Below are 8,930 nucleotides of genomic sequence, written 5' to 3'. Positions count from 1 at the left end.
ATCTATTTGCACTTGACACACCTGATTGCCTAGAAAACCAGCAGTGTAGTAAAAAATAAAATTTAAAAGATTATTAGGTAATAATGAAAGCTATGATTGTATCCACATTTAACGTATTCATATGACAATATCAACATAAATACAATATGGGAGAAGGTAAGTCCATTTATAATAAAGGACTACTATCTAGAATTTTATTTTTTAAGAATCCTATAATTCTTATATTTTAAAAGCTTTTTTAAAGGAACAGGCAAATACATGAATTGGCAAGTTACAGTGTTGAGCCAATGTGCAGATGTGAAAAGATGCCCAACTCACTATTAACCAGGAAAATATTACTATGCATACCAGAAGTAAGGATATAAGGAAAACATATTTCACTGGTTGAAGGGATTGTGAACTGGGAGCATACTGATGCTCTCTACTTCTATGACAGTATCTAGTGAGGTTGAAAGTAAATATTAACTATGACCAAGCAATCCTACTTTTGATAAATACCTTAGAGAAACTCTTGCTTATGTACAGTAATAAACACAGACCTGTTGAATAAGGTATTTTTCACAGCAAGAAATTGCTTCTCACCTAAATATTGATCAATAAGAAAGTTTAAATACATATAGTATAAATATAAAACATAGGGCCAGTGGACTTTCTATTCTATTGAAAAGTATCATTCAAAAAAAGCAAGCAGTTGGTTACAAACCATGATGGGAGTTGCTTTCCTCACCATACAAGTAACCATACATATGCCATAATGCTGACATTTTCATCTTTGAAGTCCTTTGGTTATGGCAGCATCTGCCAAAGTAGAATCACATCTGCAATAGGTATTGGGAATGGGAGTTCTATGGTGAAGTCTGAATTACACTGAGTTAGATAAAATAAAACTCCCTTTTCATTTTGATAGGCACTTAATGTGACTTTTCCCCCCAAGAAATATAGTATACAGAGCTCTCATACATGTTTCACAAAATCATTTCCTTCAAGTAGGATTAAGTACTAGTGTTCTGTGGAACATATTTTCAGAAATTCTGAGTAAATGTACTGTCTCCAGAAGACCTCTGTTAATGTGAAAATGTTACCTAAGAGGAGAAACACACTGTCCTATTAGCAAAACCTAATTTTACTATAGCACTTAAAATAGTCTTCTTCATGTTACAGTTTACTGTTTACAAATTAAAAGCAATTTGAAATCTTGGGTGGGAAAGATTTATTATTCTAGATGATTAATGACTAATCAATGACATCTGCCCAATCTGAGCAAACTGGACTTCGAGGTACAAATCTTAATCTATGAACAGAGTGACATTACAGAGAGTTGGTTAAAAATAAGGAGTTATGGTAATACTTACTTTTATTTTGTGGAAGGTGCCGTGGTTTGAATGTATCCCCCAAAGTTCATTTCCAAGTTTTTGGGAGAAACTTGATCCCTAATGCAACAGTATTAAGAGGTGGGACTGTTAAGAGGTGATTAGGTCATGAGGGTTCTGCCCTCATGAATGGATTAATGCTGTTACCACAGGAATGGGTTTGTTATCACGAGTGGGTTTCTTATAAAGGGTGAGTTTGGCCCCTTTTGCTGGCTTGCTGTCTCTCTCACCCCCTCTCTGCCCTTCTGCCATGAGATGACACAGCAAGAGGGCACTCATAAGATGTCAGCCTGTCAATCTTGGGCTTCTCAGCCTCCAGAACCATGAGTCAATATTTTTCTGTTTGCTGTGAATTACTGAGTCTGTAGTACTCTGTTATAGCAACACAAAACAGACTAAGACAGAAAATTGGTACTGGAAAAGTGAGGAGTTGCTATAACAAATACCTGGAAGTGGCTTTGGAACTAGGTAATGGGGAAGAGCTGAAAAAGTTGTGAAGTGAATGTTAGAAAAAGACTATTGCTGTGGGTGGAATGTTAAAGGGTGATTCTTGTGAGGGCTCAGAAGAGCTGTATGGAAAGTCTGAAACTTTTTAGAGATTACTTCAGTGGTTGTGATCAGAACGTTGATAAATATAGGGATGGCAAAGGCAATTCTGATGAGGTCTCAGCCGGAAATGAGAAACAAGGTATTGGAAACTGGAATAAAGGCCATCCTTACTAGAAATTAACAAAGAATTTGGTTGAATTTGTGACCATGCCTTGGGCTTTATTGGAAGGCAGAATTTAAGACCAATGAACTGAATATCTGGTGGAAGAAATTTCTAAGCAGAATACTGAAAGAGTTACATGTTTTCTTTTAACTGCATATAGTAAGATGTGAGAGGTAGAAATGATTTAAAGATAAAACATAATTAGAAGGCAGAACAAAAAGATATGGAATTTGCAGGCTGCCCATTTATGAAGTGAAAAGGTGTGTTTAGGGGAGCAAACCAAGGTTGTATCTCCAGAGACTGCTGAAAAGATTATTATAAATAGAAGGAACCCAGGAGCTATCAAGACGGTGGGAGAATGATCCCGAAGGCATTCTGGCACTGTTTGAGGCTGCCCCTTCCATCACAGACAGCATTCACTGGCTCACGCTGTCTCATGACTCTGCTTCCCACATGCCAGTAGTGTGCCCCTTGGCTGCCCCAGCCATTGGTTCCTGCTGGCTCAGGTGTGGCTCAACCTGCCACTGGGCATAAACTGTAAGCTTGTGGTGGCAGCATCCATGTGGTGCTAATTTGGCAGGAGTGCAGAATGCAAGAGTCATGGGGGCATGGCTTCCTTCACTTCGATTTCAAAGGATGCCTTGGGTAGCGTGGGGGCCCAGTCAGACTTGTCCATGAGCAGAACCACTGCAGAGTCCCCACTAGGACAGTGCCTAATGGAGTGAGGCCATCCCCAAGACCCCCGGACTGAAGACCTGCCAGTGTGAAACTCCAACCTGTGACAGATGCTATGTGGCATGAGCCCAGCAAAGCCATGGGGGCAAGGACCCACCCCAGTGTGTCCAAGTAGGTCATAGAGTTAAGGAAGAGTCTTCCAGAGCCTTAAGAGTTAATGTTGGTTGGCCGGGCGCAGTGGCTCATGCCTGTAATCCCAGCACTTTGGAAGGCCAATGCAGGCGGATCACCTGAGGTCAGGAGTTCAAGACCAGCCTGGCCAACACGGCGAAATCCCATCTCTACTAAAAATACAAAAATTAGCTGGGCATGGTGGCAGATGCCTGTAATCCCTACTACTCAGGAGGCTGAGGCAGGAGAATCGCTTGAACATGGAGACAGAGGTTGCAGTGGGCCGAGATCATGGCATTACACTCTAGTCTGGGTGACAGAGTGAGACTGTCTCAAAAAAGGAATCAGTTGTTTGCACTGTTGGGTTTTGGACTTACTTGGGACCAGTTATCCCCTTTTTCTTCCCTATTTCTTTCAGAATAGGAATGTCTAGGCTATGCCTGTCCCACTGTTGTGTTCTGGGAGTAAATATCTTGCTTGATTTCATAGACTAACAGCTGGAGGAAAATTTGCCTGAGGATAAAACATGCCTTCTCTCATCATATCTGATCTAGCTGAGACTGAACTTTTGAGTTTGTGCTGGAAAGAGTTAAGACTTTGGGGCAATCAGAATGGGGTGTATGTATTTTGCACGTGAGAAGAACATGAATTTGGGAGGCCAGAGAAGGCACGTTATATTTGAATGTGTCCCCCAGTGTTCACTCCCAAGTTTTAGGGAGAAACTTGATCCCCAATGCAATAGTATTAAGAGGTGGGACCTTTAAGAAGTGACTGGGCCATGAGGACTCTGCCTTCATGAATAGATTAATGCCATTATCACAGGAGTGGGTTCCTTATCAAAAGATGAGTTGGGCTCCCTCTTGCCCTCTCTCTCTCTCTCCCTCTCTGCCCTTCTGCCATAAGATGATGCAGCAAGAAGGTCCTTATCAGATGCCAGCCTTTTAATCTTGGAATTCCTACCCTGCAGAACTGTTAGTCAATTTCTGTCCATTGTAAATTACCCAGTCTGTGGTATTCTTTTTTTTGTTTTTCTCTCTTCTTGAGATGCAGTTTCGCTCCTGTTGCCCAGGCTGGAGTGCAGTGGTGCAATCTCAGCTCACTGCAACCTCCACCTCCCAGGTTCAAGCAAGTCTCCTGTCTCAGCCTCCCGAGTAGCTGGGATTACAGGCATGCGCTACCATGCCTGGCTAATTTTGTATCTTTAGTAGAGATGGGGTTTCGCCATGTTGGCCAGGCGGCTCTCAAACTCCTAACTTCAAGTGATCCACCAGCCTCAGCTGCCCAAAGTGCTGGGATTACAGGCATGAGCCATCATGCCCAGCCAGTATTCTTTTATAGTAACACAAAACAGACTAAGAAAAAAGGTAATAATTTTTGTGTTGAATTCCTATTTTTATATGTATTGTTCATTCCTTTTGTAAAGTCAATGAAACTAAGATAAATGAGAATAGAAACCATCTAAAAGATACTGTGACTGAATCATGTCATTTTTTTATAACACTGTTGCGTTGTTCAAGTCAGGAAACCTACAATCTGGATACATATTTAAATGAGAACAGGCCAGGTCCCAGGGTATTCCTAGTAAATCATTTTATGTTTTATAATTGTTTTAATAGACTATTGAGTTCAATTTACTGATACTGTTTTGCCAATGTTTGCATGTATCTTAAGTAAAACTGGCCCACATTTTGCTTTTTAGGAGGTATTTATCCTCAGCTAATTTTACATTGGGATATTTGCCTTATAGAATGATCTAGTAAGATTTTGTTATGGGTTATATATTCTTTTTTTTTTTTTTTTTTTTTTTTTGAGACAGAGTCTCGCTCAGTGCTCAGGTTGGAGTGCAGTGGCACAGTCTCAGCTCACTGCAAGCTCCGCCTCCTGGGTTCACGCCACTCTCCTGCCTCAGCCTCCCCAGTAGCTGGGACTACAGGCGCCTGCCACTACGCCTGGCTAATTTTTTGTATTTTTAGTAGAGATGGGGTTTCACCGTGTTAGCCAGGATGGTCTCGATCTCCTGACCTCGTGATCCGCCCACTCGGCCTCCCAAAGTGGTGGGATTACAGGCTTGAGCCACCGCGCCCGGGTTATATATTTTTTAAAGCTTTTTACTGCCTGTAAATCTATAGATTCTAGTTTTTAAAAAACAAGATCATAACTGTACTTTTTCCCCTTTATTTATGGATTAGTTCAGGGTTTTTTTGGTATCTGGAGTCAACTGTAATCATTTCGATTTCTCTAGATTGCAACATATTGAAATATATGTATATAGTAATACAGAAACATTGAAATATATGTATAAATATACGTATATAGTAATATGTAACTTAATTTTTAAAAATACTATGTAGCTATTTCACCTTTTACATACATAAAGTTGAGTCATGTTTTTCCCTCAATAAATGCCAATTTTACATTAATGTTCTTTTCAAAGAGAATATCCTTAGTCTATTATTTTATTAACTATTCCATTAATTTATTTGATCATATAAACAACTTGCCATTATTCACCTTAGTTTTAAAAAATTTCTGGCTTAAGTTAATCCTTATTTTTTCCCACCACATTTATAAATTGCCTATTATGTGATAGGTACCATAGGTATGTGCACAGAGTGGTGAACAAGACAAATACTTATTTCTCAATCCAGATTTTCTAAATGCATTGCTTTACATTTTCTACCAAGTAGAGCTTTGGTTGGCGATTTCCCCCAAGTTATCTGTAGGCAACACGTGATCATTCATCACTAAACAGTCTACAATTTCAGACTTGATTTTCTTTTTTCTTTTTTGAGATGGAGTCTTGCTCTGTCACCAGGCTGGAGTACAGTGGTGCAATCTCAGCTCACTGCAACCTCCACCTCCCAGGTTCAAGCGATTCTCCTGCCTCAGCCTCCCAAGTAGCTGGGACTACAGGCGCCTGCCACCATGTCCAGCTAATTTTTACTAGAGATGGAGTTTCACTATGTTGGCCAGGATGGTCTCGATTTCCTGACCTCAAATGATCCACCCACCTTGGCCTCCCAAAGTACTGCGATTACAGGCATGAGCCACCACGCCTGACCCAAACTTGATTTTCTACCTTAAAAAACTTTATGGCCGGGCGCGGTGGCTCAAGCCTGTAATCCCAGCACTTTGGGAGGCCGAGACGGGCGGATCACGAGGTCAGGAGATCGAGACCATCCTGGCTAACACGGTGAAACCCCGTCTCTACTAAAAATACAAAAAACTAGCCGGGCGAGGTGGCGGGCGCCTGTAGTCCCAGCTACTCGGGAGGCTGAGGCAGGAGAATGGCGTAAACCCGGGAGGCAGAGTTTGCAGTGAGCTGAGATCCGGCCACTGTACTCCAGCCTGGGTGACAGCGAGACTCCGTCTCAAAAAAAAAAAAAAAAAAAAAACAAAAAACAAAACTTTATGATGGAAATTTAAAATCTATGTAAAGATAGTAAGAACAGCACAATGAACCCGGTGTACCAAATGATCCAGATTAAACATTTACCAACTTTTTGCTAATCTTGTTTCATGTATCCCTCCCACCTTTTGTTTTTCTTAAGTATTTAAAAGTAAGTCATAGGCATGACATTTCAGCCTCAAATACCTCAGTATGAATCTCTAACACTTAAGGACTCACACACATATACCCACAATGCCATAGTCATGCCTAACATATGAACAATAAATTAGTTAGTATCATTTAGTATCCAATCCATGTTTACATTTGTACGATATCTAGAGACATTTTATTCCTTCAAATCTTGTATTGACTATGTTTTCTTTATTTTCTGTATTCTTGATGCTCTGGCCACTTGGGGCCTTAATTCTGGAAAGACTGCCCCTCCCAGGGCAAGCTAATGCACAGATGATAAATTCCACTTGCAAGCATGCCTTTCATATATAGACCAACAAATCCAGAGCCCATACGCCCAACTATCTCCTTCATCAAACTCTCATACACCAATTCAATATTCCCCTGCCCTAACTAAACAACTAGGAATCACCCCTAGAGCCCAGAGACCAACAAAATTACTCAAACTATCCAATCCTAAGCTTACCAGTGTGCCTACCCCTGCCTTGTCCATTCCTTCCCATGAAAACCCCCAGTAAAAGCTCTGGGCCATGCTCTGCCCTCACCCCCTCTGCCTCCTGATACACCTGGGTACTTCCCTTTTTTTTTTTGAGACGGTGTCTCATTCTGTCACCCAGGCTGGAGTGTAGTGGCGCGATGTTAGCTCACTGCAAGTTCTACGTCCCGGGTTCACGCCATTCTCCTGCCTCAGCCTCCCGAGTAGCTGGGACTACAGGCGCCCGCCACCTCGCCCGGCTAGTTTTTTGTATTTTTAGTAGAGACGGGGTTTCACCGTGTTAGCCAGGATGGTCTCGATCTCCTGACCTCGTGATCCGCCCGTCTCGGCCTCCCAAAGTGCTGGGATTACAGGCGTGAGCCCCCGCGCCCGGCCTACACCCAGGTGCTTCTTTAGGTGACCCTGCATGCCATGCCACGCCTCCTGTTTCTGGGATCTGTGTATAAACTTCTTCCTTCGTGACAATCATTTCCATGTCTGCCTGTCTCACCATGATTGATTAAAACAAATCCCTAGCGCAGCATTTTAACACAAGGATCCTAAAATGCTCCATACACTGTATTTGAAGGATACGTTTCTTAAGTCTCCTTTAATGTGTAGGATTCCATTTTTGTCTTTTTTTTTTTTTTTGACATGTATTCGTTAAAAAAAATAGGCCATTACTTCTGCAGAATTTTCCAAATTTTGCATTGGTTGTTTTCTTCTTTGTGTTGTTAATTTGTTCTTTTATTCCCCATGTTTCCTGTAAACTGGTCATTAGGTTTGGAGACTAACTTGTACTTCTCAGTTTTGGGGGGGGGGCCAAGAAAACTTCACAGGTGTCCACAGTGTGCATCCATTTCATCATATCAAGTGCATCTGGCTGATCTCATTTAGATGTTAATATAGTGTCCTGTCATTCTGCTCCACGCATTATAAGCTTCCTATCCATTTTTCACCTAATCGTCTTCACATCCATTGCTATCATTACGAAAATCCATAATTTTGTAAAATTAGAGTGTCATTTTCAAAGTCTATCATTCATTTGACTTTTTTTTTTTTTTTTTTTGAGACTGAGTCTTGCTCTGTCCCCTGGGCTGGAGTGCAGTGGCCGGATCTCAGCTCACTGCACGCTCCGCCTCCCGGTTTACGCCATTCTCCTGCCTCAGCCTCCGGAGTATCTGGGACTACAGGCGCCGGCCACCTCGCCCGGCTAGTTTTTAGTAGAGACGGGGTTTCACTGTGTTAGCCAGGATGGTCTCGATCTCCTGACCTCGTGATCCGCCCGTCTCGGCCTCCCAAAGTGCTGGGATTACAGGCTTGAGCCACCGCGCCCGGCCTTTTTTTTTTGTTTGAGACAGAGTCTTGCTCTGTCGCCCAGGCTGGAGTGCAGCACCCCGATCTCGGCTCACTGCAAGCTCCGCCTCCCAGGTTCAGGCCATTCTCCTGCCTCAGCCTCCTAAGTAGCTGGGACTACAGGCGCCCACTACCATGCTCGGCTAATTTTTTGTATTTTTAGTAGAGACGGGGTTTCACCATCTTAGCCAGGATGGTCTCCATCTCCTGACCTTGTGATCGGCCTGCCTCGGCCTCCCAAAGTGCTGGGATTACAGGCGTGAGCCACCGCGTCCCGCCTCCTTTGACCTTTTAACCAGTTGGAATTCTCTAATAATAAACAACTTTCCTTCACGAACTTTTGGTTGTCTTGAAATATGGTTCGTAAAGGATACGCAAGGTAAATATTCTATTCTTTTCCTTTGTTAATAATGCTCTAGTATACTCCATAACTCATCAATGCATTTGGTTCAGAAAAAAAAAAAAAAAAAGCTGAAAGATTGGAGTGCTCATGATAAAACGACACAGGAGCCAATTTGAGGGGATTGTCATTGGCCAAATATAGGACAATTGAGCATTTAAAAAAACTACAATGAAGTAATTTTAAAA

This window comes from Rhinopithecus roxellana, chromosome 12 (genome assembly GCF_007565055.1).
Source record: "Rhinopithecus roxellana isolate Shanxi Qingling chromosome 12, ASM756505v1, whole genome shotgun sequence".
NCBI lineage: Eukaryota > Metazoa > Chordata > Mammalia > Primates > Cercopithecidae > Rhinopithecus > Rhinopithecus roxellana.
Note: the sequence above shows the minus strand (reverse complement) of the source record.